This window comes from Hyla sarda, chromosome 8, assembly GCF_029499605.1.
Source record: "Hyla sarda isolate aHylSar1 chromosome 8, aHylSar1.hap1, whole genome shotgun sequence".
Lineage (NCBI taxonomy): Eukaryota > Metazoa > Chordata > Amphibia > Anura > Hylidae > Hyla > Hyla sarda.
The window spans coordinates 114,021,358-114,043,492 of NC_079196.1; the positions used below are offsets into that span (position 1 = coordinate 114,021,358).

The 22,135-nt window shown below is 43.4% G+C and overlaps 13 pseudogenes; all 13 read right to left on the reverse strand.

Annotated features, from left to right (window-relative positions):
- Window positions 1–667: 667 nt before the first annotated feature.
- Window positions 668–932, reverse strand: LOC130288610 (U2 spliceosomal RNA; annotated as a pseudogene).
- Window positions 933–2,390: 1,458 nt separating this feature from the next.
- Window positions 2,391–2,655, reverse strand: LOC130288611 (U2 spliceosomal RNA; annotated as a pseudogene).
- Window positions 2,656–4,115: 1,460 nt separating this feature from the next.
- Window positions 4,116–4,379, reverse strand: LOC130286361 (U2 spliceosomal RNA; annotated as a pseudogene).
- A 1,461-nt stretch (window positions 4,380–5,840) lies between these two features.
- LOC130286362 (U2 spliceosomal RNA) lies at window positions 5,841–6,104 on the reverse strand (annotated as a pseudogene).
- Window positions 6,105–7,570: 1,466 nt separating this feature from the next.
- Window positions 7,571–7,834, reverse strand: LOC130286363 (U2 spliceosomal RNA; annotated as a pseudogene).
- A 1,442-nt stretch (window positions 7,835–9,276) lies between these two features.
- On the reverse strand, window positions 9,277–9,540 carry LOC130286364 (U2 spliceosomal RNA; annotated as a pseudogene).
- Window positions 9,541–11,022: 1,482 nt separating this feature from the next.
- LOC130286365 (U2 spliceosomal RNA) lies at window positions 11,023–11,286 on the reverse strand (annotated as a pseudogene).
- A 1,446-nt stretch (window positions 11,287–12,732) lies between these two features.
- Window positions 12,733–12,996, reverse strand: LOC130286367 (U2 spliceosomal RNA; annotated as a pseudogene).
- A 1,473-nt stretch (window positions 12,997–14,469) lies between these two features.
- LOC130286368 (U2 spliceosomal RNA) lies at window positions 14,470–14,733 on the reverse strand (annotated as a pseudogene).
- A 1,467-nt stretch (window positions 14,734–16,200) lies between these two features.
- On the reverse strand, window positions 16,201–16,464 carry LOC130290220 (U2 spliceosomal RNA; annotated as a pseudogene).
- Window positions 16,465–17,927: 1,463 nt separating this feature from the next.
- LOC130286369 (U2 spliceosomal RNA) lies at window positions 17,928–18,191 on the reverse strand (annotated as a pseudogene).
- Window positions 18,192–19,641: 1,450 nt separating this feature from the next.
- Window positions 19,642–19,905, reverse strand: LOC130286370 (U2 spliceosomal RNA; annotated as a pseudogene).
- Window positions 19,906–21,369: 1,464 nt separating this feature from the next.
- LOC130289249 (U2 spliceosomal RNA) lies at window positions 21,370–21,635 on the reverse strand (annotated as a pseudogene).
- Between the last annotated feature and the right edge of the window lie 500 nt (window positions 21,636–22,135).

Sequence of the window (22,135 nt, forward strand, 5' to 3'; positions counted from 1 at the left end):
CACTCACTTGCTTTAACTCATTTGTTCTCACTCACTCACTCACTCACTCAATCACTCACTCACTCATTCACTCTCACTCACTCTCACTCTCTCACTCACTCGCTCACTAAGTCAGTCTCTCTCTCTCTCTCTCTTTTTCTTTTTATATATATTTTTTTCCGTCTTCTTCTTCTTCAGACCCTGTCATAGCACTAATGCCTTTCCAATACCACCAGCAGATGGAGACACTCCATTGCAACATTGGTTGTGAGCAGCAGTTTCTAAAAACAAATGCCTCATGGCGGATTTCCCATCCATCAATGGATGGTAAATTTTGTTTTTATCATTCACTGACCACAGAAACCAATGCATGGTCAAGCAACAGCAATGACACACCCTTGTGTATAGGCATGAGACCCTCATGTCATTTAACAGGATTCAGCACCACCCACAAGACAGCTACCTGTCATGTCATGTCAAACCTGCACAGGTGTGCTAGATTATTATTATTTAGTTTTATTTTATTTTTTTACACCAATCAGTGTGCAAACATGGTCATTAAAACGCTAAATGAATAGACGTTCATAAACCAGTCAGTGCAACTCATCATTTTGGTCTCCAATTCTCAAACTCAAATTCTCACCCACGGAGGATTAAATGAGAATCTTTCTTGTTTAACACTGGAATGGGGTGGTGCACTGTTCACTACCCGAAGATACTGCCACATCGGGTCAATGCATAGGGCGACAGAAGCAAGCTTCCAAATCAGCTCCCTTTCTCAAAAATCCATTTAATTTATGGTCCCCAGATAGGGAACGTATGTATCAGTATGTGCTCACAAGTCACCCAAGTGCAAGTATTCACACAAAAAAAAATGTGCCTCAGGATGCGATCTGTCGCAAGATCCTTTCTTTTTTTTACACTTGATCTAAGCCAAAAGGCCTAGAGGGGATAACCGGGAAAGGGGTGGACCCAACCATGTCCCCTTCATGAGCACTCACATTACTCATAGGAATGGAAGGAAGGCTGGCAGCCAACCAGCCTCCCATACACTTTCTGGGTGGGTGGCAGTCAGCCACCCATACATACATACAGCACAGGCTAAACCCACATCATCACTTAAAAAAAGGACAGGCGACCATTGCACTCTGATGGAGCATTTAGCAATGCAATCCATAGCCTGGCTTTTGCCTGAACCCCCATCACTCCTCCTCTTGCATATAAGACAATATTTCAGATCTGCATATGAAAACAACACGCCTACCTTTGTTGCACATAGCTGCCTGCCTGTCTCTAGTTACCCCACTGGCTGTAGCTGCGTCCCTTCCGACATGGAATAACACCAACTGTAACGATAAACTGAAAATTAACAGTATAAACCTGCATCATTTTGGACTCTGGTATTTGCTGAATCCGGGTGACCTGACAATCGATGGTGGTGCCGCTGGTGATTCTGGCCTTCTTGGAATCTGTTGGGCCTATGTGTTAGCTCACACATCACTTGGGTATCCATGGTAACTACCACAACATGGTCATCTGCAGTTTATATCTAGCCCGTGGCATTGAATGGCATTTTAAAAGTGCTAAGGGTCCTGGTGCAATAATCCTCCCATGAGGATCAGCCTCAACGGCTTTGTAGATTGCACTCATGTCAGCAACTCCATATACATTTTTTTTTCTTCATGCTTCTTTCTTCATCCTTTTTTCTTTCTGTCATTCAGACTTTCATTCATTCGATCTCTCTCACTCACTTGCTTTAACTCATTTGTTCTCACTCACTCACTCACTCAATCACTCACTCACTCATTCACTCTCACTCACTCTCACTCTCTCACTCACTCGCTCACTAAGTCAGTCTCTCTCTCTCTCTCTTTTTCTTTTTATATATATTTTTTTCCGTCTTCTTCTTCTTCTTCTTCAGACCCTGTCATAGCACTAATGCCTTTCCAATACCACCAGCAGATGGAGACACTCCATTGCAACATTGGTTGTGAGCAGCAGTTTCTAAAAACATATGCCTCATGGCGGATTTCCCATCCATCAATGGATGGTAAATTTTGTTTTTATCATTCACTGACCACAGAAACCAATGCATGGTCAAGCAACAGCAATGACACACCCTTGTGTATAGGCATGAGACCCTCATGTCATTTAACAGGATTCAGCACCACCCACAAGACAGCTACCTGTCATGTCATGTCAAACCTGCACAGGTGTGCTAGATTATTATTATTTAGTTTTATTTTATTTTTTTACACCAATCAGTGTGCAAACATGGTCATTAAAACGCTAAATGAATAGACGTTCATAAACCAGTCAGTGCAACTCATCATTTTGGTCTCCAATTCTCAAACTCAAATTCTCACCCACGGAGGATTAAATGAGAATCTTTCTTGTTTAACACTGGAATGGGGTGGTGCACTGTTCACTACCCGAAGATACTGCCACATCGGGTCAATGCATAGGGCGACAGAAGCAAGCTTCCAAATCAGCTCCCTTTCTCAAAAATCCATTTAATTTATGGTCCCCAGATAGGGAACGTATGTATCAGTATGTGCTCACAAGTCACCCAAGTGCAAGTATTCACACAAAAAAAAATGTGCCTCAGGATGCGATCTGTCGCAAGATCCTTTCTTTTTTTTACACTTGATCTAAGCCAAAAGGCCTAGAGGGGATAACCGGGAAAGGGGTGGACCCAACCATGTCCCCTTCATGAGCACTCACATTACTCATAGGAATGGAAGGAAGGCTGGCAGCCAACCAGCCTCCCATACACTTTCTGGGTGGGTGGCAGTCAGCCACCCATACATACATACAGCACAGGCTAAACCCACATCATCACTTAAAAAAAGGACAGGCGACCATTGCACTCTGATGGAGCATTTAGCAATGCAATCCATAGCCTGGCTTTTGCCTGAACCCCCATCACTCCTCCTCTTGCATATAAGACAATATTTCAGATCTGCATATGAAAACAACACGCCTACCTTTGTTGCACATAGCTGCCTGCCTGTCTCTAGTTACCCCACTGGCTGTAGCTGCGTCCCTTCCGACATGGAATAACACCAACTGTAACGATAAACTGAAAATTAACAGTATAAACCTGCATCATTTTGGACTCTGGTATTTGCTGAATCCGGGTGACCTGACAATCGATGGTGGTGCCGCTGGTGATTCTGGCCTTCTTGGAATCTGTTGGGCCTATGTGTTAGCTCACACATCACTTGGGTATCCATGGTAACTACCACAACATGGTCATCTGCAGTTTATATCTAGCCCGTGGCATTGAATGGCATTTTAAAAGTGCTAAGGGTCCTGGTGCAATAATCCTCCCATGAGGATCAGCCTCAACGGCTTTGTAGATTGCACTCATGTCAGCAACTCCATATACATTTTTTTTTCTTCATGCTTCTTTCTTCATCCTTTTTTCTTTCTGTCATTCAGACTTTCATTCATTCGATCTCTCTCACTCACTTGCTTTAACTCATTTGTTCTCACTCACTCACTCACTCAATCACTCACTCACTCATTCACTCTCACTCACTCTCACTCTCTCACTCACTCGCTCACTAAGTCAGTCTCTCTCTCTCTCTCTCTTTTTCTTTTTATATATATTTTTTTCCGTCTTCTTCTTCTTCTTCTTCAGACCCTGTCATAGCACTAATGCCTTTCCAATACCACCAGCAGATGGAGACACTCCATTGCAACATTGGTTGTGAGCAGCAGTTTCTAAAAACATATGCCTCATGGCGGATTTCCCATCCATCAATGGATGGTAAATTTTGTTTTTATCATTCACTGACCACAGAAACCAATGCATGGTCAAGCAACAGCAATGACACACCCTTGTGTATAGGCATGAGACCCTCATGTCATTTAACAGGATTCAGCACCACCCACAAGACAGCTACCTGTCATGTCATGTCAAACCTGCACAGGTGTGCTAGATTATTATTATTTAGTTTTATTTTATTTTTTTACACCAATCAGTGTGCAAACATGGTCATTAAAACGCTAAATGAATAGACGTTCATAAACCAGTCAGTGCAACTCATCATTTTGGTCTCCAATTCTCAAACTCAAATTCTCACCCACGGAGGATTAAATGAGAATCTTTCTTGTTTAACACTGGAATGGGGTGGTGCACTGTTCACTACCCGAAGATACTGCCACATCGGGTCAATGCATAGGGCGACAGAAGCAAGCTTCCAAATCAGCTCCCTTTCTCAAAAATCCATTTAATTTATGGTCCCCAGATAGGGAACGTATGTATCAGTATGTGCTCACAAGTCACCCAAGTGCAAGTATTCACACAAAAAAAAACGTGCCTCAGGATGCGATCTGTCGCAAGATCCTTTCTTTTTTTACACTTGATCTAAGCCAAAAGGCCTAGAGGGGATAACCGGGAAAGGGGTGGACCCAACCATGTCCCCTTCATGAGCACTCACATTACTCATAGGAATGGAAGGAAGGCTGGCAGCCAACCAGCCTCCCATACACTTTCTGGGTGGGTGGCAGTCAGCCACCCATACATACATACAGCACAGGCTAAACCCACATCATCACTTAAAAAAAGGACAGGCGACCATTGCACTCTGATGGAGCATTTAGCAATGCAATCCATAGCCTGGCTTTTGCCTGAACCCCCATCACTCCTCCTCTTGCATATAAGACAATATTTCAGATCTGCATATGAAAACAACACGCCTACCTTTTTTGCACATAGCTGCCTGCCTGTCTCTAGTTACCCCACTGGCTGTAGCTGCGTCCCTTCCGACATGGAATAACACCAACTGTAACGATAAACTGAAAATTAACAGTATAAACCTGCATCATTTTGGACTCTGGTATTTGCTGAATCCGGGTGACCTGACAATCGATGGTGGTGCCGCTGGTGATTCTGGCCTTCTTGGAATCTGTTGGGCCTATGTGTTAGCTCACACATCACTTGGGTATCCATGGTAACTACCACAACATGGTCATCTGCAGTTTACATCTAGCCCGTGGCATTGAATGGCATTTTAAAAGTGCTAAGGGTCCTGGTGCAATAATCCTCCCATGAGGATCAGCCTCAACGGCTTTGTAGATTGCACTCATGTCAGCAACTCCATATACATTTTTTTTTCTTCATGCTTCTTTCTTCATCCTTTTTTCTTTCTGTCATTCAGACTTTCATTCATTCGATCTCTCTCACTCACTTGCTTTAACTCATTTGTTCTCACTCACTCACTCAATCACTCAATCACTCACTCATTCACTCTCACTCACTCTCACTCTCTCACTCACTCGCTCACTAAGTCAGTCTCTCTCTCTCTCTCTTTTTCTTTTTATATATATTTTTTTCCGTCTTCTTCTTCTTCTTCTTCTTCAGACCCTGTCATAGCACTAATGCCTTTCCAATACCACCAGCAGATGGAGACACTCCATTGCAACATTGGTTGTGAGCAGCAGTTTCTAAAAACAAATGCCTCATGGCGGATTTCCCATCCATCAATGGATGGTAAATTTTGTTTTTATCATTCACTGACCACAGAAACCAATGCATGGTCAAGCAACAGCAATGACACACCCTTGTGTATAGGCATGAGACCCTCATGTCATTTAACAGGATTCAGCACCACCCACAAGACAGCTACCTGTCATGTCATGTCAAACCTGCACAGGTGTGCTAGATTATTATTATTTAGTTTTATTTTATTTTTTTACACCAATCAGTGTGCAAACATGGTCATTAAAACGCTAAATGAATAAACGTTCATAAACCAGTCAGTGCAACTCATCACTTTGGTCTCCAATTCTCAAACTCAAATTCTCACCCACGGAGGATTAAATGAGAATCTTTCTTGTTTAACACTGGAATGGGGTGGTGCACTGTTCACTACCCGAAGATACTGCCACATCGGGTCAATGCATAGGGCGACAGAAGCAAGCTTCCAAATCAGCTCCCTTTCTCAAAAATCCATTTAATTTATGGTCCCCAGATAGGGAACGTATGTATCAGTATGTGCTCACAAGTCACCCAAGTGCAAGTATTCACACAAAAAAAAACGTGCCTCAGGATGCGATCTGTCGCAAGATCCTTTCTTTTTTTACACTTGATCTAAGCCAAAAGGCCTAGAGGGGATAACCGGGAAAGGGGTGGACCCAACCATGTCCCCTTCATGAGCACTCACATTACTCATAGGAATGGAAGGAAGGCTGGCAGCCAACCAGCCTCCCATACACTTTCTGGGTGGGTGGCAGTCAGCCACCCATACATACATACAGCACAGGCTAAACCCACATCATCACTTAAAAAAAGGACAGGCGACCATTGCACTCTGATGGAGCATTTAGCAATGCAATCCATAGCCTGGCTTTTGCCTGAACCCCCATCACTCCTCCTCTTGCATATAAGACAATATTTCAGATCTGCATATGAAAACAACACGCCTACCTTTGTTGCACATAGCTGCCTGCCTGTCTCTAGTTACCCCACTGGCTGTAGCTGCGTCCCTTCCGACATGGAATAACACCAACTGTAACGATAAACTGAAAATTAACAGTATAAACCTGCATCATTTTGGACTCTGGTATTTGCTGAATCCGGGTGACCTGACAATCGATGGTGGTGCCGCTGGTGATTCTGGCCTTCTTGGAATCTGTTGGGCCTATGTGTTAGCTCACACATCACTTGGGTATCCATGGTAACTACCACAACATGGTCATCTGCAGTTTACATCTAGCCCGTGGCATTGAATGGCATTTTAAAAGTGCTAAGGGTCCTGGTGCAATAATCCTCCCATGAGGATCAGCCTCAACGGCTTTGTAGATTGCACTCATGTCAGCAACTCCATATACATTTTTTTTTCTTCATGCTTCTTTCTTCATCCTTTTTTCTTTCTGTCATTCAGACTTTCATTCATTCGATCTCTCTCACTCACTTGCTTTAACTCATTTGTTCTCACTCACTCACTCACTCACTCAATCACTCACTCACTCATTCACTCTCACTCACTCTCACTCTCTCACTCACTCGCTCACTAAGTCAGTCTCTCTCTCTATCTCTCTCTTTTTCTTTTTATATATATTTTTTTCCGTCTTCTTCTTCTTCTTCTTCAGACCCTGTCATAGCACTAATGCCTTTCCAATACCACCAGCAGATGGAGACACTCCATTGCAACATTGGTTGTGAGCAGCAGTTTCTAAAAACAAATGCCTCATGGCGGATTTCCCATCCATCAATGGATGGTAAATTTTGTTTTTATCATTCACTGACCACAGAAACCAATGCATGGTCAAGCAACAGCAATGACACACCCTTGTGTATAGGCATGAGACCCTCATGTCATTTAACAGGATTCAGCACCACCCACAAGACAGCTACCTGTCATGTCATGTCAAACCTGCACAGGTGTGCTAGATTATTATTATTTAGTTTTATTTTATTTTTTTACACCAATCAGTGTGCAAACATGGTCATTAAAACGCTAAATGAATAGACGTTCATAAACCAGTCAGTGCAACTCATCATTTTGGTCTCCAATTCTCAAACTCAAATTCTCACCCACGGAGGATTAAATGAGAATCTTTCTTGTTTAACACTGGAATGGGGTGGTGCACTGTTCACTACCCGAAGATACTGCCACATCGGGTCAATGCATAGGGCGACAGAAGCAAGCTTCCAAATCAGCTCCCTTTCTCAAAAATCCATTTAATTTATGGTCCCCAGATAGGGAACGTATGTATCAGTATGTGCTCACAAGTCACCCAAGTGCAAGTATTCACACAAAAAAAAACGTGCCTCAGGATGCGATCTGTCGCAAGATCCTTTCTTTTTTTACACTTGATCTAAGCCAAAAGGCCTAGAGGGGATAACCGGGAAAGGGGTGGACCCAACCATGTCCCCTTCATGAGCACTCACATTACTCATAGGAATGGAAGGAAGGCTGGCAGCCAACCAGCCTCCCATACACTTTCTGGGTGGGTGGCAGTCAGCCACCCATACATACATACAGCACAGGCTAAACCCACATCATCACTTAAAAAAAGGACAGGCGACCATTGCACTCTGATGGAGCATTTAGCAATGCAATCCATAGCCTGGCTTTTGCCTGAACCCCCATCACTCCTCCTCTTGCATATAAGACAATATTTCAGATCTGCATATGAAAACAACACGCCTACCTTTGTTGCACATAGCTGCCTGCCTGTCTCTAGTTACCCCACTGGCTGTAGCTGCGTCCCTTCCGACATGGAATAACACCAACTGTAACGATAAACTGAAAATTAACAGTATAAACCTGCATCATTTTGGACTCTGGTATTTGCTGAATCCGGGTGACCTGACAATCGATGGTGGTGCCGCTGGTGATTCTGGCCTTCTTGGAATCTGTTGGGCCTATGTGTTAGCTCACACATCACTTGGGTATCCATGGTAACTACCACAACATGGTCATCTGCAGTTTACATCTAGCCCGTGGCATTGAATGGCATTTTAAAAGTGCTAAGGGTCCTGGTGCAATAATCCTCCCATGAGGATCAGCCTCAACGGCTTTGTAGATTGCACTCATGTCAGCAACTCCATATACATTTTTTTTTCTTCATGCTTCTTTCTTCATCCTTTTTTCTTTCTGTCATTCAGACTTTCATTCATTCGATCTCTCTCACTCACTTGCTTTAACTCATTTGTTCTCACTCACTCACTCACTCAATCACTCACTCATTCACTCTCACTCACTCTCACTCTCTCACTCACTAAGTCAGTCTCTCTCTCTCTCTCTCTTTTTCTTTTTATATATATTTTTTTCCGTCTTCTTCTTCTTCAGACCCTGTCATAGCACTAATGCCTTTCCAATACCACCAGCAGATGGAGACACTCCATTGCAACATTGGTTGTGAGCAGCAGTTTCTAAAAACAAATGCCTCATGGCGGATTTCCCATCCATCAATGGATGGTAAATTTTGTTTTTATCATTCACTGACCACAGAAACCAATGCATGGTCAAGCAACAGCAATGACACACCCTTGTGTATAGGCATGAGACCCTCATGTCATTTAACAGGATTCAGCACCACCCACAAGACAGCTACCTGTCATGTCATGTCAAACCTGCACAGGTGTGCTAGATTATTATTATTTAGTTTTATTTTATTTTTTTACACCAATCAGTGTGCAAACATGGTCATTAAAACGCTAAATGAATAGACGTTCATAAACCAGTCAGTGCAACTCATCATTTTGGTCTCCAATTCTCAAACTCAAATTCTCACCCACGGAGGATTAAATGAGAATCTTTCTTGTTTAACACTGGAATGGGGTGGTGCACTGTTCACTACCCGAAGATACTGCCACATCGGGTCAATGCATAGGGCGACAGAAGCAAGCTTCCAAATCAGCTCCCTTTCTCAAAAATCCATTTAATTTATGGTCCCCAGATAGGGAACGTATGTATCAGTATGTGCTCACAAGTCACCCAAGTGCAAGTATTCACACAAAAAAAAACGTGCCTCAGGATGCGATCTGTCGCAAGATCCTTTCTTTTTTTACACTTGATCTAAGCCAAAAGGCCTAGAGGGGATAACCGGGAAAGGGGTGGACCCAACCATGTCCCCTTCATGAGCACTCACATTACTCATAGGAATGGAAGGAAGGCTGGCAGCCAACCAGCCTCCCATACACTTTCTGGTTGGGTGGCAGTCAGCCACCCATACATACATACAGCACAGGCTAAACCCACATCATCACTTAAAAAAAGGACAGGCGACCATTGCACTCTGATGGAGCATTTAGCAATGCAATCCATAGCCTGGCTTTTGCCTGAACCCCCATCACTCCTCCTCTTGCATATAAGACAATATTTCAGATCTGCATATGAAAACAACACGCCTACCTTTGTTGCACATAGCTGCCTGCCTGTCTCTAGTTACCCCACTGGCTGTAGCTGCGTCCCTTCCGACATGGAATAACACCAACTGTAACGATAAACTGAAAATTAACAGTATAAACCTGCATCATTTTGGACTCTGGTATTTGCTGAATCCGGGTGACCTGACAATCGATGGTGGTGCCGCTGGTGATTCTGGCCTTCTTGGAATCTGTTGGGCCTATGTGTTAGCTCACACATCACTTGGGTATCCATGGTAACTACCACAACATGGTCATCTGCAGTTTACATCTAGCCCGTGGCATTGAATGGCATTTTAAAAGTGCTAAGGGTCCTGGTGCAATAATCCTCCCATGAGGATCAGCCTCAACGGCTTTGTAGATTGCACTCATGTCAGCAACTCCATATACATTTTTTTTTCTTCATGCTTCTTTCTTCATCCTTTTTTCTTTCTGTCATTCAGACTTTCATTCATTCGATCTCTCTCACTCACTTGCTTTAACTCATTTGTTCTCACTCACTCACTCACTCACTCAATCACTCACTCACTCATTCACTCTCACTCACTCTCACTCTCTCACTCACTCGCTCACTAAGTCAGTCTCTCTCTCTCTCTCTCTTTTTCTTTTTATATATATTTTTTTCCGTCTTCTTCTTCTTCTTCTTCTTCTTCTTCTTCTTCTTCAGACCCTGTCATAGCACTAATGCCTTTCCAATACCACCAGCAGATGGAGACACTCCATTGCAACATTGGTTGTGAGCAGCAGTTTCTAAAAACAAATGCCTCATGGCGGATTTCCCATCCATCAATGGATGGTAAATTTTGTTTTTATCATTCACTGACCACAGAAACCAATGCATGGTCAAGCAACAGCAATGACACACCCTTGTGTATAGGCATGAGACCCTCATGTCATTTAACAGGATTCAGCACCACCCACAAGACAGCTACCTGTCATGTCATGTCAAACCTGCACAGGTGTGCTAGATTATTATTATTTAGTTTTATTTTATTTTTTTACACCAATCAGTGTGCAAACATGGTCATTAAAACGCTAAATGAATAGACGTTCATAAACCAGTCAGTGCAACTCATCATTTTGGTCTCCAATTCTCAAACTCAAATTCTCACCCACGGAGGATTAAATGAGAATCTTTCTTGTTTAACACTGGAATGGGGTGGTGCACTGTTCACTACCCGAAGATACTGCCACATCGGGTCAATGCATAGGGCGACAGAAGCAAGCTTCCAAATCAGCTCCCTTTCTCAAAAATCCATTTAATTTATGGTCCCCAGATAGGGAACGTATGTATCAGTATGTGCTCACAAGTCACCCAAGTGCAAGTATTCACACAAAAAAAAACGTGCCTCAGGATGCGATCTGTCGCAAGATCCTTTCTTTTTTTACACTTGATCTAAGCCAAAAGGCCTAGAGGGGATAACCGGGAAAGGGGTGGACCCAACCATGTCCCCTTCATGAGCACTCACATTACTCATAGGAATGGAAGGAAGGCTGGCAGCCAACCAGCCTCCCATACACTTTCTGGGTGGGTGGCAGTCAGCCACCCATACATACATACAGCACAGGCTAAACCCACATCATCACTTAAAAAAAGGACAGGCGACCATTGCACTCTGATGGAGCATTTAGCAATGCAATCCATAGCCTGGCTTTTGCCTGAACCCCCATCACTCCTCCTCTTGCATATAAGACAATATTTCAGATCTGCATATGAAAACAACACGCCTACCTTTGTTGCACATAGCTGCCTGCCTGTCTCTAGTTACCCCACTGGCTGTAGCTGCGTCCCTTCCGACATGGAATAACACCAACTGTAACGATAAACTGAAAATTAACAGTATAAACCTGCATCATTTTGGACTCTGGTATTTGCTGAATCCGGGTGACCTGACAATCGATGGTGGTGCCGCTGGTGATTCTGGCCTTCTTGGAATCTGTTGGGCCTATGTGTTAGCTCACACATCACTTGGGTATCCATGGTAACTACCACAACATGGTCATCTGCAGTTTACATCTAGCCCGTGGCATTGAATGGCATTTTAAAAGTGCTAAGGGTCCTGGTGCAATAATCCTCCCATGAGGATCAGCCTCAACGGCTTTGTAGATTGCACTCATGTCAGCAACTCCATATACATTTTTTTTTCTTCATGCTTCTTTCTTCATCCTTTTTTCTTTCTGTCATTCAGACTTTCATTCATTCGATCTCTCTCACTCACTTGCTTTAACTCATTTGTTCTCACTCACTCACTCACTCAATCACTCACTCACTCATTCACTCTCACTCACTCTCACTCTCTCACTCACTAAGTCAGTCTCTCTCTCTCTCTCTCTTTTTCTTTTTATATATATTTTTTTCCGTCTTCTTCTTCTTCAGACCCTGTCATAGCACTAATGCCTTTCCAATACCACCAGCAGATGGAGACACTCCATTGCAACATTGGTTGTGAGCAGCAGTTTCTAAAAACAAATGCCTCATGGCGGATTTCCCATCCATCAATGGATGGTAAATTTTGTTTTTATCATTCACTGACCACAGAAACCAATGCATGGTCAAGCAACAGCAATGACACACCCTTGTGTATAGGCATGAGACCCTCATGTCATTTAACAGGATTCAGCACCACCCACAAGACAGCTACCTGTCATGTCATGTCAAACCTGCACAGGTGTGCTAGATTATTATTATTTAGTTTTATTTTATTTTTTTACACCAATCAGTGTGCAAACATGGTCATTAAAACGCTAAATGAATAGACGTTCATAAACCAGTCAGTGCAACTCATCATTTTGGTCTCCAATTCTCAAACTCAAATTCTCACCCACGGAGGATTAAATGAGAATCTTTCTTGTTTAACACTGGAATGGGGTGGTGCACTGTTCACTACCCGAAGATACTGCCACATCGGGTCAATGCATAGGGCGACAGAAGCAAGCTTCCAAATCAGCTCCCTTTCTCAAAAATCCATTTAATTTATGGTCCCCAGATAGGGAACGTATGTATCAGTATGTGCTCACAAGTCACCCAAGTGCAAGTATTCACACAAAAAAAAACGTGCCTCAGGATGCGATCTGTCGCAAGATCCTTTCTTTTTTTACACTTGATCTAAGCCAAAAGGCCTAGAGGGGATAACCGGGAAAGGGGTGGACCCAACCATGTCCCCTTCATGAGCACTCACATTACTCATAGGAATGGAAGGAAGGCTGGCAGCCAACCAGCCTCCCATACACTTTCTGGTTGGGTGGCAGTCAGCCACCCATACATACATACAGCACAGGCTAAACCCACATCATCACTTAAAAAAAGGACAGGCGACCATTGCACTCTGATGGAGCATTTAGCAATGCAATCCATAGCCTGGCTTTTGCCTGAACCCCCATCACTCCTCCTCTTGCATATAAGACAATATTTCAGATCTGCATATGAAAACAACACGCCTACCTTTGTTGCACATAGCTGCCTGCCTGTCTCTAGTTACCCCACTGGCTGTAGCTGCGTCCCTTCCGACATGGAATAACACCAACTGTAACGATAAACTGAAAATTAACAGTATAAACCTGCATCATTTTGGACTCTGGTATTTGCTGAATCCGGGTGACCTGACAATCGATGGTGGTGCCGCTGGTGATTCTGGCCTTCTTGGAATCTGTTGGGCCTATGTGTTAGCTCACACATCACTTGGGTATCCATGGTAACTACCACAACATGGTCATCTGCAGTTTACATCTAGCCCGTGGCATTGAATGGCATTTTAAAAGTGCTAAGGGTCCTGGTGCAATAATCCTCCCATGAGGATCAGCCTCAACGGCTTTGTAGATTGCACTCATGTCAGCAACTCCATATACATTTTTTTTTCTTCATGCTTCTTTCTTCATCCTTTTTTCTTTCTGTCATTCAGACTTTCATTCATTCGATCTCTCTCACTCACTTGCTTTAACTCATTTGTTCTCACTCACTCACTCACTCACTCAATCACTCACTCACTCATTCACTCTCACTCACTCTCACTCTCTCACTCACTCGCTCACTAAGTCAGTCTCTCTCTCTCTCTCTCTTTTTCTTTTTATATATATTTTTTTCCGTCTTCTTCTTCTTCTTCTTCTTCTTCTTCAGACCCTGTCATAGCACTAATGCCTTTCCAATACCACCAGCAGATGGAGACACTCCATTGCAACATTGGTTGTGAGCAGCAGTTTCTAAAAACAAATGCCTCATGGCGGATTTCCCATCCATCAATGGATGGTAAATTTTGTTTTTATCATTCACTGACCACAGAAACCAATGCATGGTCAAGCAACAGCAATGACACACCCTTGTGTATAGGCATGAGACCCTCATGTCATTTAACAGGATTCAGCACCACCCACAAGACAGCTACCTGTCATGTCATGTCAAACCTGCACAGGTGTGCTAGATTATTATTATTTAGTTTTATTTTATTTTTTTACACCAATCAGTGTGCAAACATGGTCATTAAAACGCTAAATGAATAGACGTTCATAAACCAGTCAGTGCAACTCATCATTTTGGTCTCCAATTCTCAAACTCAAATTCTCACCCACGGAGGATTAAATGAGAATCTTTCTTGTTTAACACTGGAATGGGGTGGTGCACTGTTCACTACCCGAAGATACTGCCACATCGGGTCAATGCATAGGGCGACAGAAGCAAGCTTCCAAATCAGCTCCCTTTCTCAAAAATCCATTTAATTTATGGTCCCCAGATAGGGAACGTATGTATCAGTATGTGCTCACAAGTCACCCAAGTGCAAGTATTCACACAAAAAAAAACGTGCCTCAGGATGCGATCTGTCGCAAGATCCTTTCTTTTTTTACACTTGATCTAAGCCAAAAGGCCTAGAGGGGATAACCGGGAAAGGGGTGGACCCAACCATGTCCCCTTCATGAGCACTCACATTACTCATAGGAATGGAAGGAAGGCTGGCAGCCAACCAGCCTCCCATACACTTTCTGGGTGGGTGGCAGTCAGCCACCCATACATACATACAGCACAGGCTAAACCCACATCATCACTTAAAAAAAGGACAGGCGACCATTGCACTCTGATGGAGCATTTAGCAATGCAATCCATAGCCTGGCTTTTGCCTGAACCCCCATCACTCCTCCTCTTGCATATAAGACAATATTTCAGATCTGCATATGAAAACAACACGCCTACCTTTGTTGCACATAGCTGCCTGCCTGTCTCTAGTTACCCCACTGGCTGTAGCTGCGTCCCTTCCGACATGGAATAACACCAACTGTAACGATAAACTGAAAATTAACAGTATAAACCTGCATCATTTTGGACTCTGGTATTTGCTGAATCCGGGTGACCTGACAATCGATGGTGGTGCCGCTGGTGATTCTGGCCTTCTTGGAATCTGTTGGGCCTATGTGTTAGCTCACACATCACTTGGGTATCCATGGTAACTACCACAACATGGTCATCTGCAGTTTACATCTAGCCCGTGGCATTGAATGGCATTTTAAAAGTGCTAAGGGTCCTGGTGCAATAATCCTCCCATGAGGATCAGCCTCAACGGCTTTGTAGATTGCACTCATGTCAGCAACTCCATATACATTTTTTTTTCTTCATGCTTCTTTCTTCATCCTTTTTTCTTTCTGTCATTCAGACTTTCATTCATTCGATCTCTCTCACTCACTTGCTTTAACTCATTTGTTCTCACTCACTCACTCACTCACTCAATCACTCACTCACTCATTCACTCTCACTCACTCTCACTCTCTCACTCACTCGCTCACTAAGTCAGTCTCTCTCTCTCTCTCTCTTTTTCTTTTTATATATATTTTTTTCCGTCTTCTTCTTCTTCTTCTTCTTCAGACCCTGTCATAGCACTAATGCCTTTCCAATACCACCAGCAGATGGAGACACTCCATTGCAACATTGGTTGTGAGCAGCAGTTTCTAAAAACAAATGCCTCATGGCGGATTTCCCATCCATCAATGGATGGTAAATTTTGTTTTTATCATTCACTGACCACAGAAACCAATGCATGGTCAAGCAACAGCAATGACACACCCTTGTGTATAGGCATGAGACCCTCATGTCATTTAACAGGATTCAGCACCACCCACAAGACAGCTACCTGTCATGTCATGTCAAACCTGCACAGGTGTGCTAGATTATTATTATTTAGTTTTATTTTATTTTTTTACACCAATCAGTGTGCAAACATGGTCATTAAAACGCTAAATGAATAGACGTTCATAAACCAGTCAGTGCAACTCATCATTTTGGTCTCCAATTCTCAAACTCAAATTCTCACCCACGGAGGATTAAATGAGAATCTTTCTTGTTTAACACTGGAATGGGGTGGTGCACTGTTCACTACCCGAAGATACTGCCACATCGGGTCAATGCATAGGGCGACAGAAGCAAGCTTCCAAATCAGCTCCCTTTCTCAAAAATCCATTTAATTTATGGTCCCCAGATAGGGAACGTATGTATCAGTATGTGCACACAAGTCACCCAAGTGCAAGTATTCACACAAAAAAAAACGTGCCTCAGGATGCGATCTGTCGCAAGATCCTTTCTTTTTTTACACTTGATCTAAGCCAAAAGGCCTAGAGGGGATAACCGGGAAAGGGGTGGACCCAACCATGTCCCCTTCATGAGCACTCACATTACTCATAGGAATGGAAGGAAGGCTGGCAGCCAACCAGCCTCCCATACACTTTCTGGGTGGGTGGCAGTCAGCCACCCATACATACATACAGCACAGGCTAAACCCACATCATCACTTAAAAAAAGGACAGGCGACCATTGCACTCTGATGGAGCATTTAGCAATGCAATCCATAGCCTGGCTTTTGCCTGAACCCCCATCACTCCTCCTCTTGCATATAAGACAATATTTCAGATCTGCATATGAAAACAACACGCCTACCTTTGTTGCACATAGCTGCCTGCCTGTCTCTAGTTACCCCACTGGCTGTAGCTGCGTCCCTTCCGACATGGAATAACACCAACTGTAACGATAAACTGAAAATTAACAGTATAAACCTGCATCATTTTGGACTCTGGTATTTGCTGAATCCGGGTGACCTGACAATCGATGGTGGTGCCGCTGGTGATTCTGGCCTTCTTGGAATCTGTTGGGCCTATGTGTTAGCTCACACATCACTTGGGTATCCATGGTAACTACCACAACATGGTCATCTGCAGTTTACATCTAGCCCGTGGCATTGAATGGCATTTTAAAAGTGCTAAGGGTCCTGGTGCAATAATCCTCCCATGAGGATCAGCCTCAACGGCTTTGTAGATTGCACTCATGTCAGCAACTCCATATACATTTTTTTTTCTTCATGCTTCTTTCTTCATCCTTTTTTCTTTCTGTCATTCAGACTTTCATTCATTCGATCTCTCTCACTCACTTGCTTTAACTCATTTGTTCTCACTCACTCACTCACTCACTCAATCACTCACTCACTCATTCACTCTCACTCACTCTCACTCTCTCACTCACTCGCTCACTAAGTCAGTCTCTCTCTCTCTCTCTCTTTTTCTTTTTATATATATTTTTTTCCGTCTTCTTCTTCTTCTTCTTCAGACCCTGTCATAGCACTAATGCCTTTCCAATACCACCAGCAGATGGAGACACTCCATTGCAACATTGGTTGTGAGCAGCAGTTTCTAAAAACAAATGCCTCATGGCGGATTTCCCATCCATCAATGGATGGTAAATTTTGTTTTTATCATTCACTGACCACAGAAACCAATGCATGGTCAAGCAACAGCAATGACACACCCTTGTGTATAGGCATGAGACCCTCATGTCATTAACAGGATTCAGCACCACCCACAAGACAGCTACCTGTCATGTCATGTCAAACCTGCACAGGTGTGCTAGATTATTATTATTTAGTTTTATTTTATTTTTTTACACCAATCAGTGTGCAAACATGGTCATTAAAACGCTAAATGAATAGACGTTCATAAACCAGTCAGTGCAACTCATCATTTTGGTCTCCAATTCTCAAACTCAAATTCTCACCCACGGAGGATTAAATGAGAATCTTTCTTGTTTAACACTGGAATGGGGTGGTGCACTGTTCACTACCCGAAGATACTGCCACATCGGGTCAATGCATAGGGCGACAGAAGCAAGCTTCCAAATCAGCTCCCTTTCTCAAAAATCCATTTAATTTATGGTCCCCAGATAGGGAACGTATGTATCAGTATGTGCTCACAAGTCACCCAAGTGCAAGTATTCACACAAAAAAAAACGTGCCTCAGGATGCGATCTGTCGCAAGATCCTTTCTTTTTTTACACTTGATCTAAGCCAAAAGGCCTAGAGGGGATAACCGGGAAAGGGGTGGACCCAACCATGTCCCCTTCATGAGCACTCACATTACTCATAGGAATGGAAGGAAGGCTGGCAGCCAACCAGCCTCCCATACACTTTCTGGGTGGGTGGCAGTCAGCCACCCATACATACATACAGCACAGGCTAAACCCACATCATCACTTAAAAAAAGGACAGGCGACCATTGCACTCTGATGGAGCATTTAGCAATGCAATCCATAGCCTGGCTTTTGCCTGAACCCCCATCACTCCTCCTCTTGCATATAAGACAATATTTCAGATCTGCATATGAAAACAACACGCCTACCTTTGTTGCACATAGCTGCCTGCCTGTCTCTAGTTACCCCACTGGCTGTAGCTGCGTCCCTTCCGACATGGAATAACACCAACTGTAACGATAAACTGAAAATTAACAGTATAAACCTGCATCATTTTGGACTCTGGTATTTGCTGAATCCGGGTGACCTGACAATCGATGGTGGTGCCGCTGGTGATTCTGGCCTTCTTGGAATCTGTTGGGCCTATGTGTTAGCTCACACATCACTTGGGTATCCATGGTAACTACCACAACATGGTCATCTGCAGTTTACATCTAGCCCGTGGCATTGAATGGCATTTTAAAAGTGCTAAGGGTCCTGGTGCAATAATCCTCCCATGAGGATCAGCCTCAACGGCTTTGTAGATTGCACTCATGTCAGCAACTCCATATACATTTTTTTTTCTTCATGCTTCTTTCTTCATCCTTTTTTCTTTCTGTCATTCAGACTTTCATTCATTCGATCTCTCTCACTCACTTGCTTTAACTCATTTGTTCTCACTCACTCACTCACTCAATCACTCACTCACTCATTCACTCTCACTCTCACTCTCTCACTCACTCGCTCACTAAGTCAGTCTCTCTCTCTCTTTTTCTTTTTATATATATTTTTTTCCGTCTTCTTCTTCTTCTTCTTCAGACCCTGTCATAGCACTAATGCCTTTCCAATACCACCAGCAGATGGAGACACTCCATTGCAACATTGGTTGTGAGCAGCAGTTTCTAAAAACAAATGCCTCATGGCGGATTTCCCATCCATCAATGGATGGTAAATTTTGTTTTTATCATTCACTGACCACAGAAACCAATGCATGGTCAAGCAACAGCAATGACACACCCTTGTGTATAGGCATGAGACCCTCATGTCATTTAACAGGATTCAGCACCACCCACAAGACAGCTACCTGTCATGTCATGTCAAACCTGCACAGGTGTGCTAGATTATTATTATTTAGTTTTATTTTATTTTTTTACACCAATCAGTGTGCAAACATGGTCATTAAAACGCTAAATGAATAGACGTTCATAAACCAGTCAGTGCAACTCATCATTTTGGTCTCCAATTCTCAAACTCAAATTCTCACCCACGGAGGATTAAATGAGAATCTTTCTTGTTTAACACTGGAATGGGGTGGTGCACTGTTCACTACCCGAAGATACTGCCACATCGGGTCAATGCATAGGGCGACAGAAGCAAGCTTCCAAATCAGCTCCCTTTCTCAAAAATCCATTTAATTTATGGTCCCCAGATAGGGAACGTATGTATCAGTATGTGCTCACAAGTCACCCAAGTGCAAGTATTCACACAAAAAAAAACGTGCCTCAGGATGCGATCTGTCGCAAGATCCTTTCTTTTTTTACACTTGATCTAAGCCAAAAGGCCTAGAGGGGATAACCGGGAAAGGGGTGGACCCAACCATGTCCCCTTCATGAGCACTCACATTACTCATAGGAATGGAAGGAAGGCTGGCAGCCAACCAGCCTCCCATACACTTTCTGGGTGGGTGGCAGTCAGCCACCCATACATACATACAGCACAGGCTAAACCCACATCATCACTTAAAAAAAGGACAGGCGACCATTGCACTCTGATGGAGCATTTAGCAATGCAATCCATAGCCTGGCTTTTGCCTGAACCCCCATCACTCCTCCTCTTGCATATAAGACAATATTTCAGATCTGCATATGAAAACAACACGCCTACCTTTGTTGCACATAGCTGCCTGCCTGTCTCTAGTTACCCCACTGGCTGTAGCTGCGTCCCTTCCGACATGGAATAACACCAACTGTAACGATAAACTGAAAATTAACAGTATAAACCTGCATCATTTTGGACTCTGGTATTTGCTGAATCCGGGTGACCTGACAATCGATGGTGGTGCCGCTGGTGATTCTGGCCTTCTTGGAATCTGTTGGGCCTATGTGTTAGCTCACACATCACTTGGGTATCCATGGTAACTACCACAACATGGTCATCTGCAGTTTACATCTAGCCCGTGGCATTGAATGGCATTTTAAAAGTGCTAAGGGTCCTGGTGCAATAATCCTCCCATGAGGATCAGCCTCAACGGCTTTGTAGATTGCACTCATGTCAGCAACTCCATATACATTTTTTTTTCTTCATGCTTCTTTCTTCATCCTTTTTTCTTTCTGTCATTCAGACTTTCATTCATTCGATCTCTCTCACTCACTTGCTTTAACTCATTTGTTCTCACTCACTCACTCACTCACTCAATCACTCACTCACTCATTCACTCTCACTCACTCTCACTCTCTCACTCACTCGCTCACTAAGTCAGTCTCTCTCTCTCTCTCTCTTTTTCTTTTTATATATATTTTTTTCCGTCTTCTTCTTCTTCTTCTTCAGACCCTGTCATAGCACTAATGCCTTTCCAATACCACCAGCAGATGGAGACACTCCATTGCAACATTGGTTGTGAGCAGCAGTTTCTAAAAACAAATGCCTCATGGCGGATTTCCCATCCATCAATGGATGGTAAATTTTGTTTTTATCATTCACTGACCACAGAAACCAATGCATGGTCAAGCAACAGCAATGACACACCCTTGTGTATAGGCATGAGACCCTCATGTCATTTAACAGGATTCAGCACCACCCACAAGACAGCTACCTGTCATGTCATGTCAAACCTGCACAGGTGTGCTAGATTATTATTATTTAGTTTTATTTTATTTTTTTACACCAATCAGTGTGCAAACATGGTCATTAAAACGCTAAATGAATAGACGTTCATAAACCAGTCAGTGCAACTCATCATTTTGGTCTCCAATTCTCAAACTCAAATTCTCACCCACGGAGGATTAAATGAGAATCTTTCTTGTTTAACACTGGAATGGGGTGGTGCACTGTTCACTACCCGAAGATACTGCCACATCGGGTCAATGCATAGGGCGACAGAAGCAAGCTTCCAAATCAGCTCCCTTTCTCAAAAATCCATTTAATTTATGGTCCCCAGATAGGGAACGTATGTATCAGTATGTGCTCACAAGTCACCCAAGTGCAAGTATTCACACAAAAAAAAAAACGTGCCTCAGGATGCGATCTGTCGCAAGATCCTTTCTTTTTTTACACTTGATCTAAGCCAAAAGGCCTAGAGAGGATAACTGGGAAAGGGGTGGACCCAACCATGTCCCCTTCATGAGCACTCACATTACTCATAGGAATGGAAGGAAGGCTGGCAGCCAACCAGCCTCCCATACACTTTCTGGGTGGGTGGCAGTCAGCCACCCATACATACATACAGCACAGGCTAAACCCACATCATCACTTAAAAAAAGGACAGGCGACCATTGCACTCTGATGGAGCATTTAGCAATGCAATCCATAGCCTGGCTTTTGCCTGAACCCCCATCACTCCTCCTCTTGCATATAAGACAATATTTCAGATCTGCATATGAAAACAACACGCCTACCTTTGTTGCACATAGCTGCCTGCCTGTCTCTAGTTACCCCACTGGCTGTAGCTGCGTCCCTTCCGACATGGAATAACACCAACTGTAACGATAAACTGAAAATTAACAGTATAAACCTGCATCATTTTGGACTCTGGTATTTGCTGAATCCGGGTGACCTGACAATCGATGGTGGTGCCGCTAGTGATT